Raw genomic sequence first — 13,681 nt, 5'->3', positions numbered from 1 at the left:
GCAGGGTCGGCCTGCATGCACACCCCTGCCCCCTGGTCAACCACCAGCTAGATCTCCTGAGGTCACCTCCCCATGGGTTGCTTTAATGGGGGCAGAGACACAGACCTCAGAAGGGTCTGCTGGCCTCCAGCAGGCGGAGACAGAGGTGGAATAGAAGGTGGTTGTACCCCCAGGCTCCCTTCCTCCCTGTGGGTGGCCAGCTGACCCTCCAGGCAGCAAGATGGAATCCCACACTACACTCTCTCAGTGAGCTCCTGGAGGCCAGGTTGTTGGAGCCCTGGGATCCCGGACTTGCCCTCCCTTAGAGGCCTGTGGACCTCAGGGCAGCCTGGTCCTATCCTTTGCCTCCTTCCCCACTGTCTCCTTGGGGCTCCCAGGTCTAGGACTTCTTCCCTGAGTTCCGGCCCCAGATAGTCATAGGCTCCCTCTTGGTCTAAACCCCTCTCCCCTCTCTGTCCTCTTCTTCCCATGACATTGGTTCCTCTGAGAGCCCTTTGGCCTCTCCTATAGGTACCCAAGGGTTCTTTTTCTTTAACCCACTGGAAAGCAGGCCCTTGCTTTTTGCAAGGTGGGCAGATGCCAGGAGGTGTGGGGCCACTTTAGTTCATCCCCCAGGCCAACCTTCCCTTCCTTCAGCCCTGGCCAGGCTAGCTCCTGCCTCAGGGCCTTTGTTGTATCTGTTTTCTGTCTGGAACATTCTCCCCCAGACCCTGCTTGGCTCCTCCCTCTCTAAGAGTTTGTTGAATTTCACCTTCTCAATGGGGTCTACCTGAATCACCAAATCACCAAATTCAAAGCATACTGTGACTTGTGCCCGTGTGCGTGTGTGCATGTACACACACACACACACACACACGCACGCACGCGTCTTGCCTGCCCAGCACTCTTCACCTCCCAGCCCTGTTCTGCCTGCTCTGTTTTCCCTTAGCACCCATCACCTACTGACATACTGCAGACTTTACTTATTCTGTCTGTGGTGTCTCCCCAGTAAGAATGCTGGCCCTTTGAGGGCAGGAATCTTCATTTTGTTCACTGATGTTTGCCAAGTGCCTGGAACTGTATAGGGCCATTTAGATGCTCTGTAGGCATTTGTTTTGGTGGTCTGTTGGGACTACTGCTGAGAGGAGAGAGAACCTGTGGGAGAAATGGCTGCTTCTCCCAGAGGCGAGAGGGGGTCAGGTGTGGGACCTCTGGATTTGTGGCCAGAGAGGCTGGACGCTATGCCCCACTGCCCTGGGGGAGGTCCAGCTCCTTTCTATCCCACCTGCCCTCCTCCCTGGGCGGGGGGTATCTGGGGAGGAAGCCACCCCTGCACACTGGCCCGCACGTGCCTGTTGGCACACACCTGCTCACCCTGCCTCCGTGGCCCCACCTCCCACCCAGCGTCTGTGCACGCGCCGCTGACGTGGCTGTGGTTTCCAGGACCCATAAGTGTAGATTAGAGTCAGGGCGTCCTGTTCTCTGTGGCTATGGCTGCAGGTGGGTGGGTGGCAGGTCGTCTCCCCTGTAAACAAGCACACGCCGAAGCCCCTTCTTTCCCCTTCTGTACATATACACACTTGTGCACACTGACAGGTGGACACCAGGCTGCTGCTCTTAGGTCTCAGGCACAGGAGTTGTGCACCCATCTGTACTGGGCCCCACTGCGGATAGAGAGAGGGGGAGAAGGAAGTGGCTGCGGGCTCCCTTCCCCACACCTGAGCTTCCACCTTTAGTGCTTTACCTCCCGGTGCATGGTCACCCACCCTCGTTTCATTGCCCTCTTTCACCTTCTGTCAAAACCACATCCCTGTGAGAGGGGTCTGGCATTCAGCCCTCAGTAGGGTGGAGCTCCCCTGTTCCTGCCAGGTCCAGCCCGAACCCCAGGCCCAGTGCTTTCCCTGCTCCAGGAATACCCACTTTGCAGGGAGGTGAGTGTGGCCTCTGGAACCAGGCATCCTGGGTTGAATGTTGACTCTGCATGACCTTAGGCAACTCTCTTTAACCTCTCTGTGCTCCAGTTTTCTGGGGATTAAACAGGTCCATATATGCAAAGTGCTTAGCATAGCACCTGCTGTGCAGGAAAGTTGTCAATAAACATGAACTGTACTCAATAATAAAAAGTAGTCAATAAATGTCACTATTCTGGTTTCCGGCCTCAGAGCCAGGAGAGGCCTGAGAAATGGCCTTGATCAGGGCTTATGATCAGCGCTCTGGCCTTGCTGACTGAGCCAGCCGCTTCTAGGCCACCTGGGAGCTCACTGGAGACTCACAGTGCCAGGCCATGCTGGGGACTCTAATGCAGCAGGTGGGTGGCAGAAGAGGAGTTTCACACCTTGGCCTGCAGCCATGTGCAGCCACATCTCCCCTCCCAGCCTCAGGCTGGCCCACCTACCTGCACCCTCCTTCTTCTCCCTGCCTCTCCAAGTCCTCTCTTGCCTTGCCAGGCTCCTCTCAGACCATCTCCTGCAGGAAGAATGCCTGCCAACCCTGCTACCTGAGCTCCCGCAGCTCACACTTCCTGGGGCCTCAGTTTCCTCAGGAATGAAAGGGGATCAAAATTGCCACATCATGGGATTCACATCAAGTAAATATAGCCATGAGTGCATGGCCACGGCAGCCAGTTGGAGCTAACTATTGGTATTGCCTGCCCCTCCCACCCTGTGGGGCCTGCTTGCTGTGCTGGGGCTCCCAGCAGGATCTAGCAGCCTACACTCACTGCAGGCCTTGGAAAAGACTTGTTGACGAGGGTAGGCTGGAATGAACTTTGTACCTCCCTGTCTTAGGCTCTGAGTTGAGAAGGGAGCAAAACAGCTGGAGCTTGAGGGTGGACGGTGCTTACCCAAAACAGCCTGAATGAAGGAGGAAGGAAGAGGGGACGAGCTGAGCACGCCCTGGGCCCCAGAGGAAGTTGAAAGGGGCCATGGTGTGACAGTTCAAGGGCCCACAGGACAGTCCCCACCCCACCCTCGTCTGCTTACGTGAGTGGAGAATGAATGACCTTGTACAGCCAACCCCTTTCTCCCAGGTCCTGGATCTGTAGAGGCCACGTCCTAGCCTGGGGGCTCCCCAGCTCTTCCCTGCACCCCCTGGGAAGCCAGAAGAACTTTGTGTCTTTAGGTCAGCATTGCCCTCTCCAGGCTCTTTTTATGAAAGGCAACCGGTTAATAGCACTTCTTCACCCCACCCCCATCTCCTCACCTCTCCCAGGCCATGGGAGATATCTATCAAGCACCTACTATATACCTGGTGGTTTCTTATCCATGAGCTCATTTAATCCTTCACAATACCCAGAGGAATAGGCATTTTACAGATATGGAAACCAGCTCAGAGAAGCTAAGTAAGTTGCCTGAGGTTACACAGCTTATAGGAGGCTGAGCTGGCCTTTCAACCCAGGCTCCTGTCAAGAAGTTCCTCCTGCCTATGGGTGAGTGAATTTTTACTGGAAGAGCCCTCCGGGAGCCAGTGCAACTAGGCCTCTTGTTTGTGAAGAAGGAAATAGATACCCAGCGCTGGGAAGTGAGTACCTCAGGCCATGCCCCAGGCTCCTGGCAGCACCAGGCAGGGGTAGAGAACTTTATTTTGGCATCAGATGCCTGGCAGGAGTTGTCTCTGCCCCAAGGTGCCTCCAGGCCTCCCGTCAGAAGCCACCTCCTGAGGGAGAAGACTGTCTGGAAAGTCCTAGCTGAATAGGGCCTTATCACCCTCCATCTCCTAGTCTGGCTTTATTTTTCTTCATGGCACTTACTGTCACTTGTACTTTTATGTATCAAATTATTTATTGCCCCCCGTCCCCCCCACCCCCCGACTAGAATGTGAGCTCCATGAGCTCAGGGAGGGTCTATTTTGTTCCCTTGCCTAGAATAGTACGTGGCACAAACTCACCAATTTTTTGTGGGATGGATGAATGAATGAATGAATGAATGAATGAATGAATGAATGAATTGGGTCAGGAAATAAAGGAAGAAACTTACGCTTCTGGGGTAAAGTTTGGTGTGAAGATGAAACTTATTAAGGCCAAGCTAAATAGAAAATTCTAGGTGGAGGAGGGGAGTGAGAAGTAACAAAATAGAGAAGGGGCAGGGCCACCATAGACAGCATGCGGTCTGACACATAGACTGTCACGTGAATGGAGTCCCCTCCAGTTGTCCAGTTACCAGCTTGGACAACAGTACATGGTGCCGCTAGGGATGGGGAAGAACACAGCAGTTTTGGCCCCCTCAGCAGGGCCTGCCCAAGGGCGTGAGGGAGTGAGGAGTGGAAACAACTCTACAGGTACTTGCAGCGGGAAGAACAGGCTGTACCCTCCACGAGGACACCATGTGGTCACGGTTAGCAGTTTGCCATCCGGTGGCTTGTCTCCACAGACAGTCACCCAACCAGGGGCAACAACTGTTCTGCTATTAGCAATCTCCAGTACCTGGAGCGCCCAGTGGGACGCGGGTGGGGAAATCACCCGACACACCCAACACACCAAACCTGGTGGACAAAGCTAATCACCACCGTGGGAGGGCTGTTTCCTGAGCCCCAGCGAGCTCTGAAGGCAGAGGACACTGTGTTCTGAGACCTCGCTGCTGAGCAGACGACTTGTGAGGAACCTGTCCCGGCCCCCCCTCGCCTCCCCAGTGCCACAGGCTGGGCACAACAACAGCCACCCTGTGATTGTGGGGCTCGTCTTCGATGAGTCACCTTGCCCACAGCCAGCCGTGCTGAGAGATGTTATCAATGTCTCTGCTTACTTAATTCCTTGGTTGACATCACCACCGCCTCCGTCTTCTCCTTCTCAGCACTGCTGCCTGCAGCCTGGCATATCCTGGAAAACAAGGTGGTGGAGATCTCTTGCCAGAAGCTACCAGGGCAAGTAAATTGGGACCCTCAGTTACTTGGCCTTTCGCCTCAAGGCACTTGGCCTAGTTTCTTGTTTTACTGCCTAGGGGCCTCAGTTTACCTCCCAGGACATGCTGTCTGGAATCAGATCCTGAGAGATTTTCCACCTTGCTCCATACTTAGTTCCTCCCTCCTTGTTGAGATGTGGGTGAAACTGCTTGCCCATCAGGGTATCTAGCTGTATCCTTGGGGTGTGGTCCCCAAGTCCAGCCCTGTGCTGGCTTAGATCTTTGCTCCTTAAGTTCTGTCTCCTGCAGGCTTAGCTGCCTCTGAGCCTCTGTGATGGGCCTTTGGGTTTCTAGGCTCAGACTGTGTTGCTCTACTGGCCTTCTGCCTGCAGCCACTCAGCCCTGGGTCCAGCTCCCTCACAGGTCCCCCAACCCCTTCCTTTGCCCCCGTCTCTTTGGGCAGCCTCCTGTGAGCCTATGCCAGCCCTTCTCCTTCATAGCCTAGCATTCCCTCTCCTCCCTTCACCTTGTCGCCCTTCTCAACGCTGACCTGTGGTCAGTGGCACGTGGAAGATGCCAATGAGCCAGAGGAGTGGTGACAGGTGACCAGAGACATGGATGAGAAGGGAGGGATTCGTGTTCTCTCCCCACCCTCACCTACTCTGCCCTCTTCCCATCATGTTCGATGGACAGCAAAAGGGGTGAGGCTGAGAGGCTGCAGGGAGAGGCCTGGGAGACAGGAGGCTGCCCAAGCTCGGCATTCGAGGGAGGTGGTGAGGGGAAGTGGGTGGGGCTGGGCAGGGCGAAGAGCCAACCCTTTGAACTGCCCAAACAGTATCCTTCGCGGCCCTAGGAGACAGCTCCTCAAATGTTCCTGCTAGCGGAGAGGGGAGGCGGAGGTTTCTCAACACCAAGTCACTTTTACTCTAGTAATATGACCAAAATGAACTGTTCTTAGAAGGAAAAAGAAAAAAAAAAAAAAGTATGAGGTCACTATATTTCCCCAAGAGCTGACAAGCAGATCCCGAGAGCAAACAGCACACCTGGGCCAATTTTAGTCCTATTCACCACTCTCCCCACAAGAAAGCCAGCAGAGTTCTGCTTGCCGCTCTGCACTCAACACCAACTGCCACCTTGGCATCCTGGAACATTGTAGAATACTGTAGATTACTGTAAGGAGGGGTGGGCCCACAGAGAGGCCTAGAGGAGCAAGCCTGCGTTCAGCCCCATGTACCCCAATCTCACTGGGTCACTGTTTCCCACATATCAAATGGGGGAAACCATTAAGGAACCAATGAGATAATGAATGTGAAAGGGCTTGGCAGTATTCACTGGCCAGCAAAGAAGCTCGGGTCCTGTAGAGAAGGGAATGGGGTATTAGGGAGGATTTCAGAGAAGAGGCCACATTTCAGTGGTTTAAGAAATGTCAGTTGACTACAGTATCTGCTCTTGTATCTTTCAGCCTTTTAAGCCCTGAATTGAGTTCTTATTAATGCTCTGGTGAAGTGCACACCTTGAGAATGACGGGCACCATTGCTGAATTCAGCTTGCGGTCTACTTAGACCCCTGGATCCTTTTTCAAGTTTGAGAACACAGGATCTTTAGTTTAATCTAGTGGGTGTTCTGTTGTAGTACTTCCCTCCTTGGCTGCAGACTAAGCTCAAATGCTATTCAGCCTTGACTATTTCTTCAGTTGGAGTGTGTAGCCTGATTTGGGTTAACAGGTTGAACCATTTATCCCCCTTTAACCCTGAGTCCAAAGCTCACCTCCAGTGACATAGCCCACACGTACCTCAAACTCATTTATTCCAGACTGAACTTGTTATCTTTCTCTCACTAGCTCCTTCTTCCACTTGGTTCTTAGTTCCTGGTAAGACCCCCATCAGCGAAGCCAGAGGCTGAATCATCCTTGACCATTGCCTAATGTCCACCATATCTGATTAGGCTTCTCATCTAGTAGAGTCTAACGTTTTGCTACCTTGAGGCTTTATCCATTCTTCCACACCCCCTCCATCCCATACCCCCAGTTTCTATAATAGTTTAGATCCCCATCTCTTTCCTTCAGATTGGCCAGTGGAGCCAATCAGACCTCCACACAGCTCCGGGGGCTCTCTGATGATGCGATGGCACCTTCCCCTCCTGGTGGCTTCTGGGTACTTCTCTGGACTCATGTCCAGCACTGTTAAGACACAGACAGACCATGTGCATGCAGGAAATGGCCGGGTCGAAACTGCTTCCTTATGTTTGCTCAGGCTCTCGGAAATGCCTTTCCCTTCTTTGTCAACATGGGGAGTAGTCTCCTCCTCCTCCAGGAAGCCTCCCAGCCTGGATATACATGTGGGTTGCCCCTTCCTAGGTGCCTCGCTCTACTCTGTTCATCCCATGCCGAGGGTGCCTCCCCAGGTATTGACTCAGCACGGACCTCTGCCACAGAGGGACTTCATCCTTTTTCCACCTAGATCCTGACCTCTGTTAAGAGCACAGTGGGTAAGTGCCAGGCAAACTTGAGTGGTATCCAGTTTTGCCCTTTCCCTTCTGGGGAACTCAGACAAGTTAGTTTATCTCTCTGAGCTTTCCTTTCTTCATCTATCAAATAGGTTAATACCATTACCTGCTTCCAAGGATGGGCAATTGAGCCAGTCAAGGGCTTGGCACAGAGCCTGGCTCACCATGAGAGTGTACCAAATGGCACCCATAGTTTCCAATGTTGTTAGTAAGGACCTGGGAGAAAGTGCATATAACTCAGAACGCTGACACTTCAGCCCTCCCCTCCACTCCCCAGAGTTCTCCAGCACAACTGCTTTGCCTCTCTACCCTTGTTCAGACCCCCCTGTTGCTCTCCTTTCTGGCTATCTGCTCTCTCCATATACTCAAGGGCTTAGGCAAGGCTGCTTGGTCCCCCTTTGCCAGCCCTTCCTTCCAGGACCCAGTGCTGACCACGCAGGACTGCGTTGATGCCCAGTGTCAGAAGTGTTCTCAGCCTGGGGTTGGTGTGGGCTGCCACACTCCTCTCTCTTACTACAAAGCAGTGGCTTGCTCGGCAAGGCCCCAGAGTTTGCCCCCAACACAAGGGAGTGAGATAATAAAATGACAGGCTAGTAAACCCAGGTCTTCCTGCTTCAGAGCCAAGATTCTATCCATTCTGCCCTGCCGCTGTCTGTTGTTTGGCATGTATATGACTCAGTCTTTCATCTGCAAAATGGGTATGATAATTCCTTCTCTTTTTTCCTCATCCAGAGTGGGGGAGAAGAACAGGGTCAGGAAGGGAAGTTGTGAGGAGGTTGAGACCCTGCTGTGCACAAAGCAGGTAAGCCTGGCTGGGGTGGAGGATATAACAGGAAGTGAGGGAAGCCTCCTGACCAGCTCAGTCTCCACCTTTCCAGATGTTTGTGCCTGAGTCCACAGTGCCCCCTGCTGGCCAGTCAGCCCAGAAGCTCCCTGTGGGCAGCTCCAGCCCCACAGTTTGCATTTTCTTATGATGACCACTAGGAAGATTTCACCCCTAACCTCTGGCAGCCCAGCCTGATGGTGGGCGTGCACCCATGGCTCAGGAAGCTCATATTGGGGATGGGGAGCCAGTGCTTCTGTCTGAGAAGGGAGCTTTCTAGGCCAAGGAATTCACCATTCTCTTCCAGTGAACCTGCTGAAATCTTCTGGAAAGGTCTGCTCCACGGCCAGCAGCTACCCCTTGATTAGGGCTACCTTCCCCTTCCCCCCCCATCCCTCATCCCACATGAACTGATGGGGAGACATTAGGTGAGGACAGACCATGAGAAATCAGGACTAAGGAGCAGTCAGGTCCCTTATTTGTCTAGACTGGGCTCCCTCATCAGACGCACCCTCACCATCCAGTGGTGGTCCTCCCAGCCCTTCAGAGCCTGGGTCTGCCTTCCTGTTCATGAGAACTTTTCTCCACATCATCAGCAGCTTTATCATCTCAGCATTTCCTTAGCTTCGTTTTGTATTGGGTACTGGGGATTCAGGGAGAAGCAAGCCTCTAACTGGTCCCCCGGGAGCTCAGACACGCCACTGTCTCCCCCATCTCCCTCTTCCCCGTTTATCCCCAACATCTTCTCTGCTCTGGGCTGTAAGACCCTCTTTGGAGGAAGGCAGCTGTAATATACCTGCGATTAAAATCCAGCCAGCTGTGGCCACCCTCCGGCCCTCTCCTTGGAAAGTCTCCACTCATCTCCACCCACCTTGTGCTCTGCTCACTGTCTTTGAGACTTTGCCCTCAAACAGCATCCTTTCCAGACTGCCTATATAAAGCCCGGATCACATTCCTCCTCCCCCAGAAAGCCTTCCTGGATGGATTCCAGCCTTAATGATTTTCTTGACTTCAGGCTTTTGCAGGATCTCCTGGCGCACACTGCTTTGTCCTGGGTTCATTTGTTACCCTATCTGCCCCATAGAAACTCAAGGTCTGGAGGGAATACCTATGTTACCTCCTTCCATGCATACCTGGCAAGACATGGACAGTCCATACATGCTCCTTTAAGTCCATTTACATCAGTGGTTCTCAACTGGGCAGGGTTTTGCCCCCAGGGGACATTTGGTAATGTCTGGAGATAATTTTGGTTGTCATAACTAGAGATGGTGCTACTGATAACTAGTGGGTAAACTCCAGGGATGCTACTAACCATCCTACAATGTACAGAACAGCCCCCACAACAAAGAAATACCCAGCCCCAAATGTTACTAGTGTTGAGGTGAAGAAACCCCAATTACAACGAATCCACAGAAAGGGGCAAGGGCTCATGCAGGAGAAAGAGACAGACAGACATCTCAGAACAGATACCAGCCTCCCCTCCACGTGGCCTTCACTCTCCCACGTGCCTCCCACACCCTTTCCTTGGGCTGATCATATCTTGTATAAGTGGAGGCTGACCTGAGGCAGAGGAAGAGGAGCCAGGGCCTATGTAGACAGTCCGTGGGGGAAGTGGGCTCTGTGTGGAGAACACTATGTGGGCAGGGGTTGACTTGGCCTCAGCTTAGTCATCTGTAAAATGGGGATGACTGGCCCCTTCTAGTGTTAACGGTCAAAGGTCCTAAACTGTGCTTCCCGGATGTGCACAGTCATTTCCCCTCTGCTGAGGGGCAGGAGCCCTCCTGCAGGGCCGAGGGTGGAGTGCCAGCCTCCAGGCCCTTAAACAGATATGGGGGGCCACTGTGGCTCCAATACCCTCCCAGGAAGTAACTGTAGGAACAAACATGCTTTGATAGGCTTCATCAAAGCTGCCCCCATGTCCCCTGGGACTGCCTGGTGGGGGGCATAAAGAGCCTCCAGCTGGGAACAGCTGTTTGCCAGGCCCCAGTGCAGAGATGGAGGCTGAAAAGGGTGTCTCCCTTTTGGTTGGGGTTAAGAATGTCCCAGGGGCTCATTACCCTCTCTAGTGGCCCTTTAGTGTCCTTCTCTGCACCCTCCCTGGGTGGCCTCGGGTGACCAGGGCTCTTGGTGGCTGAGCAGAGGCTGTTCTCTCTCCTACGAAGAACTCTTTCATTGTGAGAGGCCTGACTCTGATTCCCTGGGGCAGGGCTCCATAAAGGGGGGAAGAGGGGAGCCAGCTTTCTCGGCCCCTTTAACCAGGAAGGTCCCTGGAGATTTGCTTAGCAAGGAGACCGTGAGCAAGCCTCTCCCCAGAACTTATAGACCAGGGGCCAGACCTGTCTGGAGAAAGAATTGGTCTTTGAGGAGAACTAGCAGGAGGCAGAACTAGCTTGAAACCTTTCTGCTGGTCAGAACCCCTTTGGCACTTTCTACAGTGGAAATGTTGCCCACCAGCTCCTCCTGAGGGGTGGGGGGTGTACATGTGTGCGCGTACACGCCTGTGTGTACTCATGCTGCATGCAGCTTGAGCTGGACCATCTGAGGGTCTTCCCCTGTGGCCTTGGGGGAAACAGTGTATTTTGGAGTTAGGTAGTCCTGGAGCCAGATGCTGGACTATCTACCGCGACAGTTGTTTATCTCCGCCGAGCCTCAGTTTCCTCATCTGTTAATGAGCATAATAACAGTTCTTCCCTTACCGGTTGTCACGAGGGTTGAATGAGGTGATAATATATAAAGCACTTAGCATAGTTCCTCGGGTGTATCTAGTGCTCAGTAAATGCTGGCATTTGGGGCTGTCGTTGTTCTCATCATCATTATCACAATTTGGGGATAACATCTTTCCAGAACCCAACTTTTAGGTCATCTGTTGCTTCAGCCTTCTGTGAAAAAATAAAAAGTCTTTGAGAGCACTTAATTTTTTTTTTTTTTAAGAGTAGCTTGAGGAAGCGCAGTTGGGAGAGGCTTTAACCCCAGAACTGCCTTGGGTATTTGGGGTTCAGGATGACAACCCAGATGTGGAATGGCTGGGGATATAGCTGCAACTGGCTGCTGCTCTCAGCGAGTGTATGTGATTGGTGCTCATTTGGGGTGTGAGTATGACATGTTATGAGTCCTTTGGGTAGAGTTGGGGGTGCTGGGTGTGTGCTAAATGGCACTTTGCCCTGTCCTGTGCATGTGGGGTTTTCTCTGAGTGTCTGCTCTCTCTGAGTTTATCTGCCTCACTGTTTCTTAAGTGACTGTGTCTGTGTGACTCTGCTTCTGTGGCTGTATGTGTTTTTGTGGGGACCTGGACATTGGGGCCTTTCTAATGGTGTCCTTGTAGGTTTGATTTGTGGGAGCTGCTGTCAAATAAGAGGCTCCCAGGCTGAGGTGAATGGAGGGGGTACAAGCTGCTGCTTTAGGAGGGCTGGGTTTGGAAGCGTCCTTTCCATGCAAGTAGAGGTTAAAGATTCTCCTTTCCTTAAGTAAATAGTACTTATTAAATCTAATTATGAGCAAGGAGGGAGTTTAGAGTTCCACCCTGGACCAGTTCTCTTATCTTACAGATAGGAGGGGTGGATGGGTCTGAGACAGAATGGCTTGAGGTCTGTATGGACTGGCCCCTCTCTCCACCCTGAATGGTCCCTTTCCAAGGCCAGACCTCAGGCCAAAGTAGGAGTGTCAGCAGAGAACCTGAGCTCAGGCACAGCCTTCAGCTGGGCCTGGAGAGGGGAACAGTCTCCCAGAGGGGAGGGTTCCCCAGGAAACAACAAATAATTGTTTTAGTATTAGTATATCCCGAATAACGCATAGGAAATACTTACACCAAAGAAGGATTCATTGTTTCCCTTGACTTCAAATTTAACTCGGCACCTTGTCTGTATTTGTATTTGCCAACTCTGGCAACTCTACCTCGGGGCCAGTAGGATGAGGGTGAGCGGAGAAGTGAGGAAGCTGTACTCATGTTCCACCCAAGCATGGCCAGTTCAGGTCAGCCCAAGGCAGCTTGTGCCTATTGCGTGTTTCCAGGGCCAGCCTTGTGCCAGGAGCAATGGAGGTGACCTGCTCTGAGACGCCCGCCATCTGCCTGGTAGATCCACACGCTGTCACTCAGTGGACCCGAGTGTCGGCGCAGGGTCTGGAAACCAGATGGGTCAATGAGCGCTCTCTTGCAGATGTGGCCACTATTTTTCAAATGTCCAGAGATGCTTTTCAAAAGTCATCATTATCATGATGAATGAAAAGCACGTTTGTTTAGAGGCAATCAACATAATGGCGTTGGCTAGTAAAGCTTTTCCTCCATCAAGGGAATACCAAAGGGTAATGACTAGGAAAGAGGGACACTTTAGGGATTTTCATACTGGAGAAAGTCTGAGGACTACTAGGACTGAGGACCCTGGGACTTGGCCTTTCCTGTACCAAGGACCCAGTGGGCATCTGGTGAAGCCTACAGACCCCTTCTTGGAATAATGTTTTCACATGTGTGCCATTAAATCCACAGGACTGCCAAAGAAACCCATGGTATAAAAATACAGATATCAAAACATGCAGGTAACAGCTTTGGGATATAGTAATATACGGGCTTCCTTATTGACACTTTGGTGGTGATAATTTTAAAGCCGTGATGTAGCTATGTGATATTTCAAAACTATGCGGCAATTCTAAAGTGATCTAAAAATGTCTTGGATTTCTATTGGTGACAAAGTCAGTTTCTGCAAATACTCCTGTAGGTTGTTCCCTACATTTACAATGAAAGGAAAAGCTAAAGTTCAGGTAGAGGCTAGTGAAAATAAAGAGATATTTTTTTCCTACCCGAAGTCAGGGACCCCTGAATTCTATCCACAGACCTGGGAAATGACAGTGGAGGTCAGGATAAGGGCACCTGCTCTAGAGGGAGCGTTCAAAAGAGGACTTAGAAGGGAGTATGAGCAACAGTCATCCATACTCAGAAATGTGGAGAAATCACATGAAAAGTGATGGGCAACCTGAGGGCATGGGTCAGGCTGTAGGTGGACTGTGTCTACCCACAGGACCCCTGTTTCTATGAATTCTAGTTTTTTTAGATTCCACATCAAGTGAGATCAGACAGTATTTGTCGTTCTCTGTCTGACTTATTTCCCTAGACCGTGGCTCTAACAGGAACTGTGGCCACCTTTGGAGTGAGGAGGACAGTGGCAGGGAAGGAGGGAGGGTGTCCATGCTAGAGCTGGTGGGATGGGTGTGCACAGGACAAAATGCAGGGGGGAGGAAAGCATGAGGAAGTTTCTGGAAATTTGTGCCTTTTGCCTCATTTCTGAACTTTCCTTCACCTCCCCTCACCCCTCCTCCCACCCAGAACAAGGATCCAATTTCCTCTTTTTTTTTCTTCAAAATACAACTCAAAACAGATTTAATCTCTGGGGATTGTTCCGTGAAGGAAACCTGTGGAGGCAAGTTGTCTCTGAAGTTGTAAGAGAAATTTATATAATAAAAAGTCCATTTGGTATGTGATACAACTTGAATCTCCGGCTGCTGGCCACCTGGGTCCTGCCTGTGGTAGACATCAACTAGGCCCACATCT

At 51.9% G+C, this 13,681-nt stretch overlaps 1 long non-coding RNA gene across 1 annotated transcript in view; it reads left to right on the top strand.

The window, feature by feature from the left end:
• The first annotated feature begins 4,058 nt into the window (after positions 1–4,058).
• Positions 4,059–13,681, top strand: part of LOC141571531 (uncharacterized) — a 115,501-nt gene continuing 105,878 nt past the window's right edge. The window contains exons 1-2 of the long non-coding RNA XR_012496313.1: positions 4,059–7,301; positions 8,052–8,121. This is a non-coding gene — a long non-coding RNA (uncharacterized LOC141571531). The remainder of the gene's footprint in view (positions 7,302–8,051; positions 8,122–13,681) is intronic.

The sequence above is a fragment of the Rhinolophus sinicus genome, linkage group LG05 (genome assembly GCF_036562045.2).
Source record: "Rhinolophus sinicus isolate RSC01 linkage group LG05, ASM3656204v1, whole genome shotgun sequence".
Classification (NCBI taxonomy): domain Eukaryota; kingdom Metazoa; phylum Chordata; class Mammalia; order Chiroptera; family Rhinolophidae; genus Rhinolophus; species Rhinolophus sinicus.
This window is presented reverse-complemented; position numbering and strand designations above follow the sequence as displayed.